The following is a 25,435-nucleotide window of genomic DNA, read 5'->3' as shown; positions in this document are numbered from 1 at the left end:
GACAGACATTAGAAGTTATTTCGCTACCTCGGCTGTCAGTACAGTGAGTGGACCCATAAGTTAGATATCTATCACGCAACGCATTTGTTGTAAAGTCCGGTGTTTAGTAAGGTCAGCACTGAATGTGAGGTAGAATAGGTCTGTTAATTATGTCATATTTTTTCACATAGGATAATCAGACAGCAGAGAGATGGAGAGGTAGCTGGAGCTTCAGGGCTCCAGGTGAGATGTTAGTTCTCAGATATGTAATATACTGTAAAATTATCTCAGTAAATATTGCATTTGAAGTGTTAGTCTGAAATTAAGTTAAGCTAGTGTGAATACAAACCATGGTCCCACCAAAACTTAGACCAAACCTACGCCCTTGGGTCAGGCAGATGGAGGTCAGACCTGCCCTGACCTCCACCTCCCTGACCTTTCTGCCCTGACCTCCACCTCCCTGACCTCCATCTCCCTGACCTTTCTGCCCTGACCTCCATCTCCCTGACCTCCATCTGTCTGACCTCCACCTCCCTGACCTCCATCTCCCTGACCTTTCTGCCCTGACCTCCATCTCCCTGACCTCCATCTCCCTGACCTCCATCTGTCTGACCTCCACCTCCCTGACCTCCATCTCCCTGACCTTTCTGCCCTGACCTCCATCTCCCTGACCTCCACCTCCCTGACCTCCATCTCCCTGACCTCCACCTCCCTGACCTCCATCTCCCTGACCTCCATCTCCCTGACCTCCATCTGTCTGACCTCCACCTCCCTGACCTCCATCTCCCTGACCTTTCTGCCCTGACCTCCATCTCCCTGACCTCCATCTCCCTGACCTTTCTGCCCTGACCTCCATCTCCCTGACCTCCATCTGTCTGACCTCCACCTCCCTGACCTCCATCTCCCTGACCTTTCTGCCCTGACCTCCATCTCCTGACCTCCATCTCCTGACCTCCATCTGTCTGACCTCCACCTCCCCTGACCTCCATCTCCCTGACCTTTCTGCCCTGACCTCCATCTCCCTGACCTCCATCTCCCTGACCTCCATCTGTCTGACCTCCACCTCCCTGACCTCCATCTCCCTGACCTTTCTGCCCTGACCTCCATCTCCCTGACCTCCACCTCCCTGACCTCCATCTCCCTGACCTCCACCTCCCTGACCTCCACCTCCCTGACCTCCATCTCCCTGACCTTTCTGCCCTGACCTCCATCTCCCTGACCTCCACCTCCCTGACCTCAACCTCCCTGACCTCCACCTCCCTGACCTCGACCTCCCTGACCTCCACCTCCCTGACCTCGACCTCCCTGACCTCAACCTCCCTGACCTCCATCTCCCTGACCTCCACCTCCCTGACCTCCACCTCCCTGACCTCCACCTCCCTGACCTCCACCGCCCTGACCACGCGGCGCGGCTCCGCTCACAGCACCAGTTTGGTTTAAAGACGTTCTCCCACCAGAGAAACTGAGCAGACACGAGGAATCGCTGGATCAGTTCTGACCTGCAGCTTCAGGTCAGAACTGATTTGGGTTTCAACTTTATTAAAGTTCTCTGGAGTAAAATGTATTAATTTACTGACTTACATACCATAAAGCTGCTTAATTCAAGTTTTACTGTAATAAGATTGTACAGCATTCTGCCTGTTCTGGAAACCAGAAGTTTACATACACCATTTTTCTCACCGTCTGAGTGTAAATCAGAGCAAACATCTCTGGTATGAATCAGATAGAAATACCTAAATGAATTCCATCTGTTCAAAGTCATAATAATGAAAGAAAGAGAGATTTATTTATTAATAAATGAAGCTAAGTGCAGGATTTAAAGTGACCTAAGCAGGAGCTCAGACTGGTTCAGGTTCAGGATTGTTTATGTGAATGTGTTGCTGTTTTGGAGTTGTAATCGCTCAGGACTAACTTGACCCTCTGCTGATGGAAACTGATGGAAAGCCTCCATTCCTGTTGGAGTCACATATGGATGCTAATCAGTCCAGAAGCTGCCAGCTCAGGCTGAACGCTCCGCTGCGTTCCCATCATACGGGATCAGGAACAAATGAGGGAATCCCACCTCAAAGCGCAGCCGTCACCAGCTGCTCCTTTAGTTTGTGAGCATAAACAAACTTATTATGCCATTAAACAAATGTTCACAGTTAAAAAATATGGTGCTTTATTAGGGAGGATGCAAATGCATGTGAAAAATCAGTCGGAGGCACTTTAGCTGCTAATGAGACTGGCTGAAATGGATGTCTGGCCCTGCAGTTAACCATTTCTCCATGTTTCTGTGTGGATGTACATTTTCTAGCAGATGCCCACCAATACAAAGATCCAGTTGGCTGCCCCTGGATTATAAAACAGAGTTTACATTGACGAAATGAGTCAATAAGAGGGATATGGGCTCCTAAGCAGCTGCATCACATCAGTGATTAAAAACACATTATGTGGAGAAATCGTTCCTGTCAGGCTGTTACTGCGGTGAACCAGTTCATCTGTGAGGAAACGTACCAAAGTATGTAGAAACAGTCAGGTTCTCTCACCATTCGCTGTTTAGTACTTCAATACTGTGGACGGGAAAATGAAACGTCTTCTAGAAGCTGCTGCTATTAAACTAGGAGAATTTGAATCCTATCATAATAAGTTTATGGGCCTCAGAGGAGATTTTCAGGATTTATGATATTTGGACCATCAGTTGCCAAGTCTAGATGTTAGAGCGCTCCAAACTTCTTAAGGTTCTTCTTTCTGATTCATGTCCACCTTATCCCTGGAGGAGTTTCTGCTGGTTGTTTGTGTGCAGCTTCTGAGAAGTAACGTTAAACCAGATAGCTCTGATGACCAGTTATGTGAAGCAGGTTATCTAGATCAATTCTGTTTTTGTTTGTTTTAATAATAAACATTTTAAATATATCCCTGTGAAGCTCCGGTTCCTGTTCGTGGCCTGTGTTGAACATGCAAAGTGAAATGGGATTATTGAACCGTCCTGTTTGGAAGAGCTGATGGAGTACTGTTGCTGCCTAAGGTCCAGTTCTTGCCGTGTTTCTGCTTCATGTTTGCATGAGGAGCTTCAGACCATTTGATGTGAGGCTGCTGAGCAAAGACAACAAACTTCATTCACTCTGAAATATTCTACAAACTTTTCCATCTCAGACTGACTTCAACTCAGTAGTGAATTTAAATCCATGTGGGATCTTTTTATACTGTACATTTTACTCTGGGTTTTATCCTTATTTTGTATCATAGAGCTTAAATGGTGGGAAATCTACAATCATTAATCTACATTTATTAACAGCACAGAAACAATGTTTATTTTAATGGACTTTGCTGATTTTGGTTTCTAAGGCCAGGTGATTGTTTAATGCGTGTGAAACGAGAAAAGGTGAAATGATCAGCAGAATGCTTCATACTGTGATGACTGGATAAACAGAAATAAATTAAAGAATAAAATTGAAAGAAGAGAACGGCTGACAGTGACTATTAACACAGAAAGTTCAGCATGTTAGCAGGTTCTAATTTGCCCAAATCGCCACATTCATATTTCTTCTGCACTAAGTTAACTAAAATGTGTGAGCATGAATTATTAAAATAAGATGAAGAAGAGCAGTAGAAAACTTTAACAGCTCTACAGAAAAACATCCAAATGTTTAGTTATTTTAAATAACTTGTGAAAGATGCAGAATCTTTCTGATGAACGAATACGATCCAGTGTCTGTTTATTTGACTTCGGTATAAAAAGACTCAGACGTTCAAACGTTTCTAATGAGATTTAAAGGTTTGAGTAAAAACTAGACCTTCGTCCTGATCCAACCCCGTTTCCATGGCGACACTCAGAAACATCACTAATCTGTAAACATTTGGGTTTTAGTGAGAAACCAACATCTACACCTGCAGCCATGCATTAAATAATACAGTGTCCTCTGCACAAGCATCCTCACACACACACATAAAACACACACACACACACACACACATAAAACACACAGCAGACAAATTTATTCCTCTGAATAATGGGTTATGCAGTGTGTGTGTATACTTGTCTGATGTTCTTTGAAGTCCACCGACATTTTGTAGAAAGACATAATTATTCACAACACACACACAGGTATGCAGGGACCCACAGCTGTGTGTGTGCGTGCGTGTGCGTGCGTGTGTGTGTGTGTGTGTGTGTGTGTGTGTGTGTGTGTGTGTGTGTGTGTGTACACCTGGTCTGGCTGGTTTCATGGAGCTCCAGATTAAAGACATTTACTCCTCAGTGTAAATCTGATTTCTCTGTTCCTTCTCTAGACATTTATTATTTTTTGAAAGTTTGTTTAGTTTATGTTTAAAGCAGGATGAGTTTTTAGGGTTTGTGCAGGAAAAGGTGTTCAAAATGGATGAAATAAATTAGATATTAAAAATGCAGCCAATCTGTTGATGAGCTTTGACGTGTAAATTGGTGAAAGTTTTATGAACGTTGCTGACAGGAAACCTTTTAAATCAAACTGGTTCGGCTCCCGCTCATTTAGCCGTCACATCTGATCAGCCAGACTCTGTGGCTGACACACCTGTTGAATTTATTTGCCTCTGATTGTAATCAAACTGTCGTTCATATTTCTGCCTAAAGTCAGCATAGATTCCCATCAAAGGAACGTTAAACGAGAAACCAGCAAAAGCAAAGAAAACTAATTTTAATAAGATTTATAGGAGAACATGAAACAGAATAAAACAGCTCATGTTTAAATCAATCAGCCGCTCCTCTGTTCAGGGGTCATAGGTTAACAATGGAAACAAACATCAATATCTGCTTGGAAGCTAACATTAGCATTAGCATCTGTGCTGCTGCTACATGTTTAGCACTGAGAAGCTGCTTCAGGCTGGAATAGCTTCGCTGACAGGCTAACTCCTTTTAGCATAATTGAACACAGCAGTTGCCTTTTCCATCGTCCAATCAGATCGTTTAGAAGCAGAAATAAACCTCAGTGGGCCGAGAGACGCAGCTTTGTTTACCGCTGCTGTCTGTAGCTTGTGTGTTACCATAATTACATCAATGAAAGGTTCCAGCCATAATCTTTGTATGTGGAAAAATATACGTTAAAATCTATGTATTACTAGATTTGGATGCATCAAAGTTAAAGTCCTATTTACTGTGAAATTAGGTTAAATGATAAAAGTTATTAAAAGACACTTTATGTTGTCCCTGGTATTTTCAACAGTAATAAGATTTTAATTTGTTGACAATAATTTTGCCCTCATTAAACATAAAAAGCCTCATTCTGCTTCAGTTTAGTACGGTTGTTGAATTGCACGGAAACGGCCCCTGGGCTGGAAATGGGCCCCTGGACGCAGTTTACACACCGCAGCTTTGAAACATTCTCCTAAGATTAACAACCATAATAGCAGCCATAATATTTCATCATGGTCTCCTGGATTTGAAACATATTTTCCACTTTTTTCATACAAGCAAACTTCAGGATTCATAATTTCAGGACCTGCATTCGTTGAATAATAACATAAAGAAATAAAAAGGACATGATGAAACCATTTCCAATGTTTGCTTTGTGAGAATGTGCAGGTTTGGATATTTCCTCCAGCATGCTGCCGCCTCGGCGGCTTCAGCTGCTGAACCTGTTCATGACAAAACGCCAGCAGGGCTTCAAGGTGATGATTTATTGTTTCATCATTGTAACCATAAATCTGTGGCATCTGCACGACCGTCTCATTCTGCACAATAATACAGCAGAGATAACAATAATAGAGTTTCATCCAGATGGAAATCTGACCCACTCTGTTACTTTGTGGACGTCCTGCAGCAGATTCGTGTTATTTTACGAGCTCTTCCATCTACTTCCGTAGAGAAGAAGGCAGTTATTTCCTCAGACAGTCGGACTATCAGGCTCCTCCCAGCAGAAACGTTTGGATGGAGTGAAATGCCTGAGCTTTTCCTCTCCTCTGTTTCAGGGAGTAAACCATCTGCTCTGGCAGCATGCATGTCTGAATGCAGCTCAGTGGGTTTAACAACCTGGAACAGATAACAGTATTATTCTGGGTGGATTACACTTACACATGCCTGGACCACCTGCTGTGTGAAATCTAAATGCTGCGCGTCCAAATCAAACACAAAAACTCTTTCCCATGACAGGAGTCATGGTCCAGCAGTTCCTGCTTCCTTCAGCAGAACCTCCATCACCTTAGCGATGCAGCTGGACCGCAGACTAACTGATGACCTTTGACACGGCGGCTGTTTGCTGTTTTGAAACGTAAAAGGGAAAAATATTAACAATGGATTTGTAAATCTGATGATGATGCAGAGTCTGAAGCATTAGAATCAGTTCAGAGCTGCGCAGCGTTCCCATCGTCTCCGATACGCGGTTACCATGGACACCCAGACTGGTCTGTGTCTGTTTATCTGAGTTTAGTCAGTTTGTTTTCTGACGCCTTTCCATCAGAACCACAAGTCTGAGCTACAGCAGCTGGTCAGGTGTGTTTGACCACAGAGGTCAGAGGTCAGACCGCTGATGACCGAATCAATGATTCGCCACCGTTCTGATGGATACTGAGGAACCCACAATGCACTTCCATTTAATTCACTTTACTTCTACAGCACCATTTCATAACAAACGTCATTTCAAGGAACGTTTCTTCCTGTCACACATTCCAGTTGATCCAGTTGGTCCAGTTGATCCAGTTGATCCAGTTAATCCAGTTGATCCAGTTGATCCTTGTTTTCAGTGCTTGAAGTTCCGTTTGTTATTTAAATTAGTTTTACAAGTTTTCTGAGCCATTGACTTGCAGTATTCAGTCCCCCTGGACCAGCAGGGGGCGACAGTGGTAAGAAAATTCCCCTTTTACAGGAAGAAAGCTGCCGTTTGTCATCGGGGTCTTTGGGCTGCACTTTGTCTGGTCCCTCACCTAGGACCTGTCTGCACTGGGTGACCCTACCAGGGGCCTGAAGCCCCAGACAGCAGAGCTCCTGGGGTCATCGGGGCACTCCAACCCCTCCACCACGATAAGGTGGCAGCCCAAGGAGAGGTGTCAGATCATCTCTTGAAAAATGTTTTTATCAGTTTTCATTTTAGTCCAGAACATCTCTTAATTTTACCTCTTAGCTTTCAAATTTTCACCTATGATTTCCAATTTGACACATTTATGCAAAGATTTGGATGTTTTTAGGAGTAATGATGATAAACAGTTGATCAACTGAAGCTCATGGCATAATAAATCTACACAGAATGCTTGTAATTTTAAACAGGAGTGTTTCTACCAAACATCATAGCACCTTACTTTGAATTATTATTGTTTAATCTCCAGTATCTTTGTGCAGCTTTAAATGCTTTAAACCGAGCAGCTGGCTATAACGAGTCCTTCAGATCTTCCTGTCAGTTGGTTTTAAATCTTGATGCTCACCAGGGAAACGATCTGATCCATCTTTAAGTGTCCGGCAGCAGCGCAGACGTGGGGGTGGAGAGATGCAGATGCAGTGGAGGATGATGGGTAGAGTGAGGGTGTTGTGTGGGCAGAGAAGGATGGATGTATGGATGGGTGGTGAGAATGACAGAGAGATTCTGGAGAGAGTAGGAGAGATGAAGGGATGAAAGATGGTCCATCTGTGAGGAACTCCTCCCTCCAAACACACACACACACACACACGCACACAACACACACACTGCGGTGTCATCTGGTGTTTACCTTTCACACTGAACCGTGTGATCCAGACAAAAAGAAACTGAGAGGAATCGGAAACGACTTTGATCACTCACAGATGTCCTCATCTGCTCTTAGAAGGAGGATTTTTTTCTGACAGGACCTCCAGGCTTTTCAGCAGGTTGTACTAGATGGTGCTAGCAGATGCTAACAGATGCTAGCAAATGCTATTCCTCTCTGATGTATCGTACAGTGACAGGAAAAGCTAAGTACACCCTTTTCTAACAAATTTAACAGAAAAAAGCATCAGCCAGGTGCTGCTGAACAAACTCACTCCATAAACTGACAAACAGGAAGTGTTACCAGTAAAGACACTTCCTGTTTCATCAAAATGTCCAACTGTTGCTGCAAACCGGTTGGGAAGCGTTAGGAAGCAACAGCAAGATATTATTTAGAAATGGGGAACATTAACAAACACTACATAGTTTTGCGGTTTTCCTTTTAAATGTGTTTTTCCTTTTCAGAAACGAGCAGCTAACAGTTTAGCATCGGAGTGGAAAGCCGGCGCTTCCTGCAGCTGATAATTTGACAATTAAGAGTAGAAATGTGGGAGCAACAGGAGTCGATTTAGTGCAGCTGTGATCAGTTGATAAAAAAGAAAAGAAAGAAAATAATGCAGCGATTAAAAGTTTTCACTCTGCACTTCTCTGGTTGATGACCTCTGACCTGCTGCTGCTAACCTGTTAGCATGTGAACCATGTGATTGCTGTCCTCATGCTCCGGGGTGTGTGGATGACTGTTGCTGAGTTTTTTCTGTCTATCTTGTATTTCAGCCTCCCTCTGTGTCGCAGGCTGTAATGGAGAATGACCCCAATGTTTCACATCCGTTTTCCATTTGCATCTCTGATAGCATTTCATATGCAGCAGATGTCCTAATTATGGTTTAATGAGTTTGTTTGCTGTTGCAGCTGGGGAGCTTCACATTTCTGCTTTTATTTTCCTCAGACAGACTCTGATCGTAGGAAGGCCTGCCCTGCTCTGTCTCACTGCCTCCTTTTGTTTTGACCAGTAAATTTATGTAGTAATCCGAGGGGAACCAATTTTATTCAGCTCAACGTTTTTTAAGACCTTAAAGTCCAGTGGATTTCTGTTTCTGCTACATTAAGCATCACAGCACAGACCAGAAACTCAGCAGTTTGTGCAACATTAGTCACCTTTCTTTCATTCTGGCCTAAAGCCATTTATAAAATAAATGTTCTCTTTTTGCGCATTTTCAACCTCATCTAAAGCTTTTGGGACATTTGAAATAAAAGTATAATATTTTGGGACAACAGGAAGTTTAAGCAGTGAAGCAGAGAGATACTCAGCTCATTCTCCTCCTGCTTACTGACCTGCTTCAATAATTGATAAAAGCGACTCTGGCTGGTATTGAGCTCGGTCCAGGGGCTCAGCCAAGCATTGCATATAAACACACACACACACACACACACACACACCCATAAGGTAATTTACACAGATTCTCTGTGGTACTTGTATCCAACCTTTGGCTCTGTGATCCCGTGACGATGAAATGACTCTGACGCATCGATGCAAATCTACTTCAAGTTCAAAGTGTCAGAATGGAGAAAAGGACACAGAGCTGGTTGTGAACCGCTAATGAACTGGAAGCTTCTTTTAAATATTGAAATATTGTTTTCATTTCTTTGAAAGGGTCAAACATGGAGGAGTTTACTTTAGTTTTAGGAAGTAAATCCTAATCAGTGTTTTTTTACTGCATAGAAATGTCAGTTTGGAGAAATTATGGAAAAATTAGGTACAAACTCTATACATAAGATCAACAGTGCAATATACATATATATATATATATATATATATATATATATATATATATATATATATATATATATATATATATATATAAATGTGTGTGTGTGTCATAAATAAACAAACAGATTATATGTTTTTAACATTTCAATATTTCTGTCTTGCTAAATTACAAACATTTTAAAGTAAAACCAAACGTTTCACACATTTGGGTGTTTAGGTTTCCTGCAGATGGATTCATTCTAAAATATCATTTTTTTCATGTTTCTTCTGTTTACACATGAGGCTATTTGCAGAATTTTTTGCCTCATTCATGTGTTCGCTGCCCGTTTTGTCCCACTCAGCCACCGTACCAGAGGCACAGAACCAGGAAGAGCTCTCAGCTGGACCCGCAGGCGGGTCAGCGCTGCATCACTTCCACAGCACAAGTTAAACCTACACGGGAAGTTTTAATGCCGGATAATTTAATGTCTGGTTGCCGTAGCAACCTGGTAAAGCAGGAGATCGTGTGACATGTTCATGTTACGTCATCAGTTGTATATTCGTTCAACATGAACCAGTTCAGTTCAGTTCAGTCAGGTTAGAATGAATAGGTTCATGTTCATAGTTCACTAGGTAAACATTCTGAATTAAGTTCACAGCTTCATCATGAACTAGTTCTCATTTGTTTATCATATTGACATGAATGTGATGACATCGTCCTCCATAAATATGATGTCATCACGTGACAAGCGACTTATTTTATCCTGTTTCCTTTAAATAAATTAGAAGTTTTAGGGCTGAATTTTTCCATCTATGTTTGACAGTCTCACTTTTAAAACACTGCTGTGAATTTTACTTCTGCATAAAATATTTAAAGTTTGCCTCCAATAAAGACAGAGAACGTCTTTGTTCTTTTTTTCCTGTGCCTACAAATCGGGGTTTTCTTTGTCATGGCGGCCATGCTGCTGGGATTTTCACTTCTCTTCTCCAGACCTCATTAAGGATGCAGCCATTCTTGCAGATTGAAATCAGAGTGAACGTTCCTGACCCTGAGGTGCCGGCTCATTAGTCTCTTCACAGCCATGAACTGACCCTCAGCGGCGCTCATCCCTCCAGCCGCCGCTGCCACGCTCATCTGGCATTTCTGTTCAAATGGCAGCTGATAGATCTGGTTCTGACCGGGTTCAAATCTCGTCAGAGTTTTTTTATTTTTGGTGTTGATTCACAGCTTGACAACGTTTGGGATGTTTCAGCTGAGGTTCTGCTGCGCCTGCAGATCAGGAGAAGTTTTTCCGCTTCGTCGTCACGGTTGTTTTTCTTCCAGGGACAAAATTCCAAAGTTCATCAATAATAAATACTGAGAGGAGGCTACAAACAATGATTAATTCACCAAATCAGTCACTTGGTAATTTGCATGATTTAGCAGCAGAGTTTTCATGTCCTTGTGTTGAGGACAGGGGGCGCCGCTGCGGATTAACTCCAGTCTGTCACGTTTGGCAGGTTTGCTGACCTTTCATTATGCAAACATCTTCTAAACCTATTTCTTAATGAAAGAAAATCTGTATTTTCAGCCAGCAGAAATAGTTTTGCCAGTAATTTCCATAATCTGAGATCAGAAGGATGATGGCTGTTCAGACGTGTTCATACCTGCGATGGCGAGTCGCCACACAGATTTACAAAAAGAGTCTTTGTCTGATGAAATGTGAGTGTTTTTCTGGGAAATATTTCATAATGGACTCAGTCTTTGCATTTCCGCGTTCAATCAGGCTGATACCAGAAACCGCCACACTATTAACGTGAGAGCAATCCCTGAAATCTCCTCTGCAGCCGAACTCATCCTCTCACATCCATCCTGCTCCTGATTCATCCCTCGCTCTCTGACTCCAGGCCTCCACTGCTCCATCCGATCCCTGCCCTCCCATCCACCTCACTCTTTGCCCTCTTTCTTTTCCTCCTTGCCTCGTTTTGATCCCTCGCTCCCTCTCTCCGTCCTGCTGGCTCAGCTGGTATAGAAGCGGCCTTTGTTTCAGCCGTGTCCTCTATCCTTTGAAGGAAGAGAGCGGAAAGCGAAGAGGGAAGAACGGAGGCTGGGTGTGGGTAAAGAAATGATGAAATGTGGGAAAAGGGAGAAAGTGGGTCAAAATGTAAAGAGATGAGGCGGATGGAGGGAAGAGCGATGTCTGTGGGTCGATACTCCGGGTTATTTGGGTCATTGATACCAGCAGCAGCGTCTGAGGGCAGGTTTCCTGTGCGGGAGGATCGTCCACGAAGCGGCTCATCTCAGTTAAAACCAGCCTGTTAATTGATAATCGGGTTTCTTCTGTATTCAGTCGATGCTGCAGATCTCGGCTCTCCGCCGCTGCAGCCACCCGCTGATGAAACTTTAATAAAGCAAAAACATTAAATATGACTTTGTGTTTGTTTTGTAGTGAGGATTGAGGACCGGCGGTCTGATCCACCATGCTGAGTCCCTGTGGTCACATGTGAATCCTGTAACATGTGCAGAATGCTTCTACATCTCTGAAGGTAAAACATCAGATTCTTCTAGTTCTTTCAGCGTTAATTTGACAGAAACCCTGGACTCGCTGTTTGTCTGCGTCTTGAGAGGTTATTAATAAATTATTACTTATCCTGACTGGAATTCACTCAGCAAACACAAAATGATGTCAAAAACTCAGCTGGAAAAGACAGAGGAATATTATAAGGCCGTAGCATTTTTCTGCCTGGAACAGATGATACAAACTGAACAACGGTCTCTGCTAGCTAAGCTAACCATGGTCTCTGCTAGCCGAGCTAATCACTGTCTCTGCTAGATAAGCTAATCACTGTCTCTGCTAGTTGAGCTAACGTCTGTCTCTGCTAGATAAGCTAACCATGGTCTCTGCTAGCTGAGCTAACCGCTGTCTGTGCTAGCTGAGCTAACCGCGGCGTGCTAACTGCTGCTTCAGACTTTCACTTCATCACACACAGGAGTTTTAGAAACTTTAAAATTTATTTGAGTCGTTCTGTTTAAAGATGGAATTATAATTGAAAAATTACATAAATATGGGTTTAATGAGCATCTTATCTGACTCAGGTTCATAATTATTCATACAGCCTCACATCGGTATCACACATATCCAAAGTATTCTTAAGGAAATTCAGTTTGGGAAGCTGAAATCACATGCTGGTTGGCATCGTAAAGCAGCCAATCCAGACGCACCATTTAGTTCCCTTGGCTCTGATTGGCTGAAACCCCAACAGTGGAAATAAGGAAACCAGTAAAGGTTGACTCCTGTGGGAAGATGGTTTCATGATGCGTTTAACGCATATTAAGTTAAATGTGGGTTTTGCTGCTGCTTGGCTGGCTTTGTGTTTCTCTTCAGCTCTTTAGTAACCTCATGTTTTCTTAATTATATTGATATTTAAACAAAGTGAATGAGAGTGGATAGACACACAGTTCATTAGCATGATGCAGTTTATTATTCACCAACAATCTTCTGCTGCTGGAGATCTGAGGAAAGTTGTTGGCAGGATTGATAAAGTTTCTTCAGACAGTTTGGTTTTCAGTCGTAGATTTGATTTTAGGACTTTATGTGATCAGGAATTTCAGAACCTGTGATCCTCTCTTTGTGACCTCTCTCCAGCTCAGTTTATCTCGCCCACTTTCCTTTTTCCTGTCTTCAGCTGGATCCTGAATCTGCAGCTCTCAGCCGGCGCTCCCCTGGGACGCGGCTGCCTGCTGAACTCAGCTGAGAGGAAAGAGGAGAGAAACTGCAGCTGAACATCTGCAGAGCGACACAAAATGTCTGTGCGCCGTTTTTCAGGCACATTTCACTTTTAGTCGTTTACTTGCTCCAAAGCAAGCAAGTAAACAAAGAAATCTGTCATAAAAATATCCTTTAAATGAATGTTAAGGAGAAGCTCAGCTGACAGACTCTCATGTGAAGCAGCGTATGTGGCGGCAGCAGGCAGAGTTTATGAGTTAGTGTTTCCTCTGCACGGCGTCAGCGTGCGGCTGCAGAGCGCTGAGTCCATGCAGACATCGAACACAAACCGCCGTTTGTTTGGTGACTCCTTCCTCACTTCACACACAGTCACTGCAGAATTCAACTCGCAACCACAAATGCTAAGCTAGTGACCCATATAATCCACTGAAAATGAGACCGGTAAATGTTGCAATGGCCATAATGCTAGTAAGTATTGTATTGATATCAGGTGCGATATGTGCTTATCACTTGTAAAATGTGTTAGCCAAACAATTGCGCAATAATTATGTACTGAATATTGCACACCCTGATATTGTGATGATATTTGTGAGGTTTTGTGCAGCTGCTCAGTGAAAGTCAAGTGTCTGTGTGACCTGCTGAGGTGATGGATGGAGACCAGCATGGCTGGACGGAGCGAAGGAAGGAAAGATGAATGAATGTGTTAAAAGACTAGAAGCTCTGATGGGGCTGATAGATGAAGGTGATAAGAAGGTGGATTGTTTTATTTTCAATCAACTTTTTCACGTCTATAATAGTAATTAATTCTTATTCTTATTCTTCTTCAGCATGTCTCATCTGTCTTTTGCCCTCCTTCACGCTCCTTGTCCTTTTCAGTGTGTGGTAATATTGCTACTTTGCACGTGTGCATGGCGTGTGCGTGTGTGTGTGTGTGTGTGTGTGCGTGTGTGTGTGTGTGTGTGAGCTGGGGGATACCAGAGTCCCTGAGGAAGGTTTTGGCAGCTGAAGCTCACCCGGGTCTGGGTCAGCGGTGTAACGTATTCCCCTGTTGCTGGGCTCTGGTTTGACTGGATAACAGATGAGAGGAAAATTCATTCATGAGTGGAAATGAAAATAAACAGGACAGGAGCCCTGAGGTGTTCACGTACTCATGCTTACAAACTCCTCTCTGCTTTTCCTGAGCAGCTTTTTGAACGTCTCCTTTTGTTCTCCTTCATCTGCATCAAGACAAACACAGAGACTCGTTCCCCGCGTGAAACCGATTCAAACTGATAACCACCTTCAGCTTTCACTTCTTTACTGACAACATTTAAATGTTTTACCTTTGATCTCTGATCTGTGAGATTTAATGACTCTCAAACCATGAAGATCAACCTTATTGGACTGATTGATAGGAGACATAAAATGTGTTTCCATCAGAGTTGCAGCCAAATGAACGTTTTATGTTGCTGCAGGAGTTCATGTTTTCTGACATCAGGCGTTTCTGACATCATCGTTTTGGCGTCGCAGGTTAACTGGCCGATAACCGCAACGAGGTTTTCTGCTCACTTTTCTGTTGAGAATCTTTCTTTACCTCCGTCAGTATAGATCATTATTTTCTCAGTCCTTATCACCAATAAATCTGTTTTAACATATAAACATAAATATGAAACATAAGTGGAGACGCGTTGCAGAACCAAAACCTGCCCAGCCAGCGGCGGCCATGTTGTTGGATTGAAGTCTGCTCTGATTGTGAGGTCTCACGATGTTTCCGACTGATTATGATGCTGAATTTAATCTAACTTTTGACATGTTGTTAAAACTAAATTAGTGAACACAATTATCTGCTGTTTCCACTTCCTGGTTTGGAAAGAATCAACCAGGATTCTCAAAGCGTGACTCCCTTCCCAGGTCGGAGTGAGAACTCTGAGTTTCATGCCCCTGGTAAGGCTCAGACCCAACAGTGGACAGGAACTTATTCACTAAACCTCTTTCCATCGCCGCTTCAGCGCAAAACTGAGGAAGTTGTTTGGAATTTTGAACCTTTTCTAAAGCAATAAAAACATGGATAAAAATCTCCATGGAAACATTTCAGAGCTGAAATGTTTTCAGCTTTCTTCTATTCAAGTCAGCCTCTCAGTGAGATCGAGATCTGGGCTTTGACTAGGACCAGGGACTGGATTTTCTGACATGTTTGGGTCACTGTCAGGTTCTGGTTCAGTTTTCTGACTGAGTTCTGTTTTGTGAGCTGAGCAGGACCTTCTGAAACTAAACAACGTTTTCTGTAAAACGTGTGTTTTCTCCTCAGGTCAGCGTGGCAGTAGAAGCGTTTGCTGTTGTCGTGTTTTCTATCCTCTAAGAGTCTCTGCCTCTTCCTGTAAGCGAAGTCTAAACGCTGCCTCATCACGTTCCACACACTCATCATCTCTGACACACTCGCAGCAGTTCTTGGTGTTCCTCTGCGTCTCTGCGCTGCTTTCTCACCGTAGGCAGGAGGAGGAAATGGAGTGTGTGAAACAGGATGTGAGCGCAGCCATACTTGTTTATTTTATACTTACTGCCCACAGCTTGGCTGGAAACAAAGGATGGATGTCAGAAAATGGACCGAGACGGAGCAGCTCTGGATGCAAATCAAGGCTTTTTCATGTACTTTTATGCTAAGTGTGTAACTGTGGTGCAGATTACAGATGTACATTACATTTAGTTATTAATATACTACTTCTTCTATTCACATTTGTTCATCTAAATCCATAAATTCAGATCTTTTACATCATGTAGTGACTAAGCTGGCTCCATCACTTCTCTCTCCTGTCTTGATTTATCACTTTACTCTTATAAACCCCCCACCGCTCCTCCATCAGTTCCTCATCCAGCTCTTTGTTTCCATCTGTTGTGGTGTCTGTTGATGTGAAATAATCTATATCTAAATCCCTGTTGACAGCTCAGCACATGCAGCTCACTAATGGTGGACTGGTTTCCTCACACTGCAGCTCTAACTGTAACTTAGAAGTTCTGGGAAAATCAACCCTGTTTAGTCTGGGGAAAAAAACAACTTCTGGGAAAAAACAAGAATAAATGGTCTGTAACTTCTCAGACAGACACAAAGGAAGCAGAGCTAAAGTTTGGGGAAAGTTGCATCTACATTTCAGAAAGATATGAAAACAAAGAGCAGCTTTTTGCTCCTGTAACTGTCATCAGAAACTGTAGCTCTTGACCTTTATGCATTTTAACCCTGATATCTTTAGAAATGATCTTTTTTCATTGAGATGAAGGTTTTGAGATTGGAAGGACTCTTTGCCATCACCCTGATCTGTTCGGATTCTCTACAAGATTAGAGCTGGGACTTTGACTGGGCCACTCCAAAGGTTAATATTACAATCAAAAGTGTAGTATTAAAATACTTCTTTGATTTATTAAAACCTTTTGGACATATGTTAATTCTACTTAATAAAACTTAAACTCAACACATCTACTCATGATGCTTTTCTCTGAGTTTCTGCCTGAATCATCGAGAGTTTGGCATCAGGATCGTCTCCCTTCACTTCTAGAGCCAAACTGTGATGTTATTTATGTCTTATATAAGCAGCAGGCTTTAATGTTGCTTCAGTTTTAATAATGTATATGATGATGCAATCCATGTGCAATGCCCTTGGTCTTTTTGCACAACAAGCTGCACCAACCAGTGGATCTGATTGTTGGGTATGTTAGAATATTCAGCTGCTTCTTTTACACTTTGGAGCCGTTAGTGTTTCACTAAGACTCTCTTGTTTTCCTCTCCAGCCAGTGTGCTCAGTCAGACAGCTTGCAGATGCTCCTCTTCCTCGCCTGGAGCTGCATGTGGCTTTTTCCAGCATGGCTGCCTCTGCAGCTTCAGTCTGTGACGTGAACATTTCTCTGATTCCTGCTGCTGAGCGGATCTGATCTCCAGTCCCTCTTTTCTTGTATGGCCCTCACTCAACTTTAAGAGTTTTATTCTCATTTTCTTTTTATTCAGGTTATCAGATTCAGTTTCTGGAGATTGTTTTGCTAATATCTGTGATTCTGCTGCTCTGTAAAATCCCTCACTTCTTTTCCTCTGCAGTGGTAAACGTCTGCTGTGCTCTTCTTTTCACATTCTTCATTGAAATTTGTTAAATTGTGAACTTTGGGTCGAAGCCTAATCGTATTTGTATCCCTGAGTCCAGAGGCCATCCCCACGCCTCACTGCTCCTCCTGAAATAAGATAAAGCCACAGATGCAGAGAGTTGCTGTTCTTAGAAACATCCCCAGAAACCAGAAGTGACAGAATACTGAGAAAAAGCGACAAAGTTCCCCAACACTTCCTGTAGTTTGTGTTTTAGCAGGACATCCTGCCAACTTCTGGATTCCTCCTCACATTTTGCATCATTTTCTTGAGGCAAAAATGTAAACATACAACAGGAAAACATTGTTTTTGGAGTTTTTTTGCAGTTTTGTTAATTGTCTCCTGTTTATTTCTTATTCTGAGTTCATTTGTGTCACACATTCTGCTAACGGCTCACCCAGGCATGTCTGCAGCAGACTTCACATGAGAACGTCCAGATTAAATCCAGATTATTTTCAAATTATGTTGGTTTGTTCTGAGGTTAACCTGTAAGGTCCAGGACTGAGAAAAGCTCTGAAAGTTTATTTGTAATTATGGACCAAATGTAACACGTTTCCTTCACACGTAACCGTTAAGTTAATAAAACTTAAATGTATCAGGAAAGTAACGAATAATTATCAGGAGAGAATAAGTTGAAAGTTTTGAAATTTCAACTTCAAAACTCATCCGTGAAAATATGATATTGGCTCAAGGAAACAATGAGACAGAAGTAATCTGGACGTTCTGGTACGTAACTGGAGGTTTGAGGACGCTGACATTAGCATTAGCTGTTCCATGTTTAGCATTCAGATGCTATTTTATGCTAGCGGAGCTTCGCTGATAGGCTAACGGCTTTTAGCACGACTTCAATACACATCAATAGTCTCTTCTAGCGTCCAATCAGATCCATTAGAACCAGAAATGAACCCCCAGTGGGACCAGAGGACCAGCTTCCTCCATCACTGCTGCTTGTTGTGTGCATCAGGTTTACCGGCGTACTAGAAACACGCAAATGTAAAGGTTCCACTCAGCACCTTTTTATGTGAAAAAAAGTGATTTATTCCGTTAAAATCTACATAATTAAATAATCATAAAATCTCAACCCTGATGTGTATCATATATATTTTCATGTGTGTGTTTATATAGATCTAGATGAAAAGCATGGGGCGCCGGCCTGGTGGGAGTACTTTGACTGTCCTGGCTCATGGTGTCACGGTTTGATGGATGTTCTTCTGATCTTGGTCGGGTCATAATGGACTGAGGGGACCGGCCCAGAAACACACTACATGGTTTTCTCATTAGACTGAAAGCAGTTTTTCATCTGAAGCTCCGTTATGAAACTGATCTGCTGCTAAGAGCGCCTCCTGTGGGCCAACAGTCATGATGCACCCAGAAGGGTTATACTCATCAGACACTGATTACATTAAAACTAGGGAACATTTTCATAACAGAACAATTCATAAAGAAATTAGACAAAGAATTTTATATTTATAATTTGTTCAGATTCTGGTTGACTCTCTGTAGTTTCCTCCACCTGTCCCCTGGTGCTTTTGTTAACTGCTGATGTATGTGGAACATTAGAGGAAGTGCTCTGCGGTTGCCCATATATGGACTGTTGTCTTTGGAGAAATATGGTATCATCTCCCTCCACAGGAAATGGACTGCCTACGCTTTTTAATGAGTTCTGTGTGTGTGTGTTTGTGTGTGTGTGTGTGTTTGGGTGTGTCAAGAAAGAACCTTTTAGTTTACACAGTGTCAGCAAGCCTGTAGACTTTAGTATAACTCAGATAGTGGAGTTATGAACTCTGGTTATTAGATAATCACTTTGTTAAAAATGTTTTCATGGATTTCATTCAGTTCGGATTAAATCTACAGTTCAGTCAGTCTTCATTCATTTAAAGTTTCTGCTTTAGCTCCATGAAAATTAAGGCATGTTTTGACTGCTGCAGTTTTTCCAGGAACCAGGCAGTAATTTTTTTACTGTTAGCTCTTGTGAATTAATCTTTGTTAGGTTGTGATCTCTCTCCTTGTTTCTTCTCACTTTAAAAACAAGAAAACAGAAAAGCTCCAGCAGCAAAGCCCCTTTAAAATGTGTTTGATTTGTGCTTTTCTGTCTTCATACTGGATTAGATCTGATATTAAATATGACTGTGTCAGAACCACAGCTTATATTTCTATCATAGTAGGAACATTTCTGCTACATCCTGCAGCTGAACTCATTTATTTACAAAATGATTCCAGCCTGCAGAAGCTGATCTGACACTTCTCCCTGACTTGACCTCCTTCCTCTTCCTGACCACAACCGCCTAAAGGCAGCAACCGCCGCCTGGAGGGAACTGATTCACCTGAATCTTCCAAACAAAAGGAATCACTTCAGCAGACACAGATCCTGAGGAGAGGATAGAGGCAGGGTACACCCTGGACAGGATGCCAGTCTGTCGCAGGGCAGCTCTGTCCAGAGAGAATCACATTCTGCAGATTCTGAACTGAATTCTGAACTGAATTCCAGCAAGAGTTGCTTTAGCTGTTCTGTCAGAGAGAGAAAAGATTCATCAAAGAGGAAGTTTAAGTTTCTGCCTCAGAGTGAAACTGGCAGCTGGTTCGCCTGAAGAACCTGCAGTCTGGTACCGAATGGTTCTGTTGGGACCATCTGGACCAATCAGATCTCTGCATGATGAAGCTGATTATTAAACAGTATTTATGAGAAGAAGCATTTTAATTCCTGTTCTGACTGAACCAGTTAAATCGTGTCAGTGTTGATCTTTATTCACCTGCTTCTGTTTTCATCAGCAGAACCAAGAAAATGTTTTCATAATAATAAATAACTATCAGGTTAAACAACAGGACATAATATCCTGTGTATCCTGTAGAGTGGTGGCAGCTGTTCATTCCCCTCTGCTCTGTGCTGACTGGACCTTCAGCACCATGGACAGCTCTGGATCCTAAAGGGACAGTTCACATTTTTTACTGCTGTTCTATTTTAACATTCTCATCAAATAATTTATCCAATGCAGATCAAACTCTGAGTTTTTGTTCTGATGCGTTTAATTGCGGTCCTTGTTATAGTTGAAAGTTTTATTTAATTTTGTTTCCATGATTCCTATAAGTTGAAACTATTTTAACATCTTTAACAGTCCAGCCCCGTCGAGCAGGAAAAGCTTTTATTCTCCAACTTACTTTCACTTCCAGACACTCTGTAGGTTATGAGTCAACCTTCATATTTCTCCTGTTCTGTTGAGCTGGTAAATCCATTTACAGCCATTAATAATTCAGCGTAACATGAGACAGACATGTAAACAGACTGAACCCAACATCTATTTCTATTTGATTTTATTTTGGTCGGGTCTGGCTATTTGGAGTTTCTTGTTCAAACCCTGAAACATGAAGAGTTTCTGAGACAGAAGGTTTCAGATCATCCTGACCTCCAGTTACTGTGAATTATTAATCACCTCAAACATGAACTGTGTTTGCAGCCATAACCAAAACCAACTGGTCTGAGCTCGCTCATTTTACGTCCAGTTTGTATTTGTGTTTGTTTTTAACACCTTGTCGGGACCATTTTCCCGACCGAAGCCTGGTCCCCACAGGAAGAAACGCTGGGTCAAGGGTCAGGGGTCAGACTTAGGACTAAGGTGTGAATTGAGTTTTGGCCAGGGTTAGGATGAAGGTGAGGGTTTGGCTGTAGAAATGAATAGAGGTTAATGGAGAGTCCCCACAAAGACAGCTGCGCAAACATGTGTGTCTGTGTGTGTGTGGGTATGTGTGTCTGTATGTGTTTGTGTGCGTGTGCATGCGTGTGTGTGTGTGTGTGTGTGTGTGTGTGTGTGTGTTCGGTGAGCAGCTAATCTGTGTTTAACCCACATTCTCTGGAGATTAGCCAGCAGATATTGATAAGACTCACTCTGATGACACCATGTTGTCATCACACTTCTTATCCGTCTGACATAACGAGAGGATCAACAGTTCAGCTTCACTCCTCACATTTATCCAGGAATAGTTGATTTTTAACAGAAATGACCTTCCCCATAAACATCTGTGTTTGCTAAATTCACAACTTTACTAAAATGTTAAGATGCTTTTCTTTCCGTTGTGCCAAAGAAACGCTCTGATGTTTTAATCCGTCAGGAGGAGTTTGCAGTTTGAATAATTTTGCTCAGATTTGATCAGATTTAACTCTTTTTTTATGAATGTTTGGTCTGAAACTCTTTTGGGCCTGCAAAGTGACTCACATGCACATAACAGGACAGTAAATATCTTTATAATGAATTATACTCTCTAAATGAGTAAATTAGTGAAATGTTCATTTATTTCAGTAACTCCATCATATGGATTCATTTCACACAGACTGACGTTTTTCTGGTAATGATGATTTTCTGCCTGCAGTTGATGAAAATACAACATTCAATATTAGAACAAAAAATATTTTGAGTGCAGAAATTAAAACTGCTTCAAGGTAATTTTCTATTAATTTGACAAATGAGCCTCATATTCTAATAGAAATTTTTATGGCATCGTAATACTAACAGCAACTGTTACACATATTTCTGTCCTTTAAATGTTTTCTGGTTTATGATCATATGCAGAATTTCACAGTAAACCAGCAGATCCTCACTACAGTTCAGAACGAGGAGTTAAAACATTTCCAGTTTTTCTACAGTAATAAGAAACGCAGTCGGCCTCGCAGTCCACTGCTGACCCAAACAGGTCGTCAGAAACGTCCGTCTCCTCGGCTGTGCCTCTGGAGTTCAGCTGTTTGCCCAGCAGAACCGGTTCCTCCGGCTCAGCACTCAGAAACACCTGGGAGCCGTTTGCTTCGGCCGCGTTCTGCTGCTCCACTGGAGCAGACGCGCCAGCGCCACAGTTTTGCTCAAGGGCACCTTGGACGCAGTGTTGAGGTTTAAAAGACTTTAACATGGTTTCTGTCGGCTTAGGGGACAAACGCTGATGGAGCCCAGCACTCAGTTCGAACACGGCGGTTCACTTTGAGGAAAGCCTGTACTATTTTTATTGCTGAGACACGATAAGACAGGAGAAGGGAAGTAAACACTGGAGAAAGGTTTCTGCATGTTTAATGTGCTCTGGCTCACTCTCTCATGCTGTGATTCACCTTTCCTCCTTCCTTCAGTCCATTATCAGACTCTTCTCCTGAATGTTCCTCTTCTGAACTTGAATAGCTTCTTTCTGGCATTTTTATGTGAATGTTGGGTGGATGTGCTGCTGTGTAAATAATGAAAGAGTGTGCTCATGTTTGGATGCATGTAAATTATTCAACCCTTTCCTCTGCCTCACACACACTCTGGCAGACTGTCTGCACGCCACAGTCCTGCCTGTGTCTCAGTGTCCATTTGTCTCTGCTCTGTCTCTGTGTCTCATGTCTTATTGAAAACCTCCGATGAAGATGATGTCAAGACGACTTTTGGTTTCCTCCAGAGATAAATATCAGTAGTCAGTCGGCCTTCAGGCCTGCAGACATGATGTGTTGCATCCTTCAGCTGGACTCACAGGGCGACTGAAGGTCCTTAGAAGGTAACATTGATGTCACCAAAGATAGCAGTCAATCCCATGGAGGATTAGTCTAATTTCTCTTGCTGATATTCAGTATTAGCTCAATTTAGCCCAGAATGTTTCCTCCCAGCAGGTTGTGAGCATCCTGAGTGACACAGAAACTCTAACATTCATCTTAAATCAAAGAGAGAACATGTTACAGTACCAGAGTTCAGGATAATCCAGAGCTGAGATGCATTTAATCTCCTGCATCTTCTGCATTTCTACAAGCATTCTGGTGGAAATGTCTCCGGCTCCCTGTCTGCTGACACAGCAGCATCTTTTTGAAAATCTTACAAAGATGTGAAAACTCAGACCAAACCTCCAGAAAGGTTAGACGGTTTTCTTAACAGGCATCAGAAGGTGTGAGATAATCTGTAGTTTGTTATCAGGATCAGACTGACTCTCCTCGATGTAACTCACATTCGCTCTCCTCACCTGTCAATATTTCATAATGATTGATGAACAACATTACACTCAGACCAGCTTATAATACCCACCAAAGTGTGTACACGGCAATAACCAGACGGTTTTTCATTTTAATGACCTTTGAACAAACTCATCAAGTTCATATCTTTTCAGTTCTATAATTAATTGACTTGTTTATGAGAGTTCAGTCTGAGTTCAGTTAGAGAGAAATGAAGCAGGAGCTGCAGTGGCTGCTGGGATTGCTTCTGCAGCAACGCTGGAACGTACAGGAAGTGATCTCCCAGCAGAAAACGCTCCTGCTCCTCCCTCCGTTCGGCTGGATGGGATTTTCTAGGGAGCAGATTTGTGTTTATTATTCAGAGAATAATGTGCGACTCTGGAGTTATTTTAGCTCCAGGTTTTCTGACTCGCTCTCTTCCTGAGGATCCTCCATGTTTCCCACACAAGCAGACGAACAATGTGTCATTACAAGCTGATGTCATAATGTGTTCGCCATGCCCTCCCACAATGCTTCACTCTGTGGGCCAATCCCATTTCCCTGATCTGCACTTAAACAAACCAAAACGGCGTCTTTGTGTTTAGAAGCATGTGAGTGTTTCCTGCCTCCTCCGGCTTCCAGCGTGATGGAAACGCGTTTCTGCTTTCCTCCCTCCGTTCTGCTCTTTCTTCATCCATCCACATCAAACGCACTTCAGCGGCAGAACGCTGCTGACACTCACAGAGAGCTAATTAATTATGAATTGGAAAAGCATAACAACAATGCAGGAGAGGAGAGGAAAGCTGAGAGTGAGTGAGCAGATCGATGAACTGGAGCATGTGTGTGTGTGTGTGTGTGTGTGTGTGTGTGCGTGTGTGTGTGTGTGTGTGTGTGTTCTGGACAGACTGGCAGTCTTGTTTCAGTTATGAAACCAGTTCAGCTCTGTTACACTCTATACAGCTTCTTCACAAAGTTGTTTTTTTTCATTTATTCACATATAATAAATTATTATGTTTCACAGCTGAAAAATCTCAAATACCAAATGACATCAGAAACCTGGAAATAATTTTTAATACCTGAATGTCATGTTGTTGCTCCTCTTGAAACGTGGATTTCACTTCAAATCATAAATCACAACTTCATTAATTTTCAATAATAATAGAAAACATTATTAGATTAACCTGAATGTGTCATAATAACGTTTCATTTTTTTCTAACATGCAGCTTTTTTACATCCTGGACCTTAAACTTCATTTTTCTAAGTGTCTCAATCATTTTTGAGGATTTTTGCTACCAGAACAAAAACAATGTGTAACTGGTGTGGATGTGACTGACGGTGGATTATTCCATCTTTTTGTTTGTCTCATTAACTTATGAAGTTTCTCACAGATGACATTTGAAAAGTTAAGCAGAACTTTTTTGTTTTTCATGCTGTCAGATTTGTAAAGTAAAGAGTCCTGCAGTGAAAAGTAAAAACAATATTCATGTATTTGCCCAGCGGCTGAAACATGGTGACAGATAAAACGTTAAAAACTGCCCTGTGCTCTTCTGATGATGAAGGAGAAGAAAAGTTAAATTCCTCATCATGGGACTAAAATCTTTCATTTATTCTCTTTATTGTCATTTTTCTTGTCTCAACTTTCCTCTTCTGTTGTGTTTCATCCAGGACTGTTTGAGCCGAGGAGCCTGACCCAGTTAGGTTGTTTAAATAAATTATTATTGCCTCTTGGTGGAGCTTAATTAAAGGCTCTGTGAAACCCAGGAGAGCTCATTACAACAACCAGAACATTTTCTGCGACTTTATTCTGTCATTTGTTTTCATTGTTTTCTGCATCAGAGTTTGACCAATAATAATTTCTAGTTCCCATTATGCTTCAGCTAACGCTAACGTTAGCCTCTACGGTCCAGATTTCTGTTGAAGCTCCTGAAGCTTTGCTCAGATTAACAGATTAATAATATAAATATATTTGTTGTTCATCTCATAAAAGTATTTATTCAATAATTTAGCCACCAAACGAGTTCCTGAATTGAAAATGTTTTGGTTTTTTTGCTACGTGGTTTTTGATGTGATTGATTTCAGACTAAAAGTCCAACCATTATTTCTGATCAATGATACAGTTTCCTAAATATGTTTTTTATCTGAACACATTTAAGTTTTCACTAAATGTAATCTTTACTCATTTCCATCTACACTTGACATCAAAGCCTTCTGGGCTCGAAGCATCTTGACCTCTGCCTCTGTGGACCATTTGGAGCACGCGACCTTTGACCCACTGAGGTTCTGAGTGAGGATCCGCCATGCTGCTT

The 25,435-nt window shown here is 42.0% G+C and overlaps 1 protein-coding gene across 2 annotated transcripts in view; it reads left to right on the top strand.

The window, feature by feature from the left end:
- LOC122846449 (leucine-rich repeat and fibronectin type-III domain-containing protein 5-like) overlaps window positions 1-25,435 on the top strand; it is a 73,448-nt gene that overhangs the window by 27,872 nt on the left and 20,141 nt on the right. Inside the window, exon 2 of one of the 2 annotated variants that reach the window (XM_044143433.1) lies at window positions 11,820-11,916. The exons of the other annotated variant lie outside the window; for it this stretch is intronic. The gene's annotated coding sequence lies outside the window, so the exon portion shown is untranslated. The remainder of the gene's footprint in view (window positions 1-11,819; window positions 11,917-25,435) is intronic. 2 annotated transcript variants of the gene reach the window in all.

The sequence above is a fragment of the Gambusia affinis genome, linkage group LG16 (genome assembly GCF_019740435.1).
Source record: "Gambusia affinis linkage group LG16, SWU_Gaff_1.0, whole genome shotgun sequence".
Classification (NCBI taxonomy): domain Eukaryota; kingdom Metazoa; phylum Chordata; class Actinopteri; order Cyprinodontiformes; family Poeciliidae; genus Gambusia; species Gambusia affinis.
This window is presented reverse-complemented; position numbering and strand designations above follow the sequence as displayed.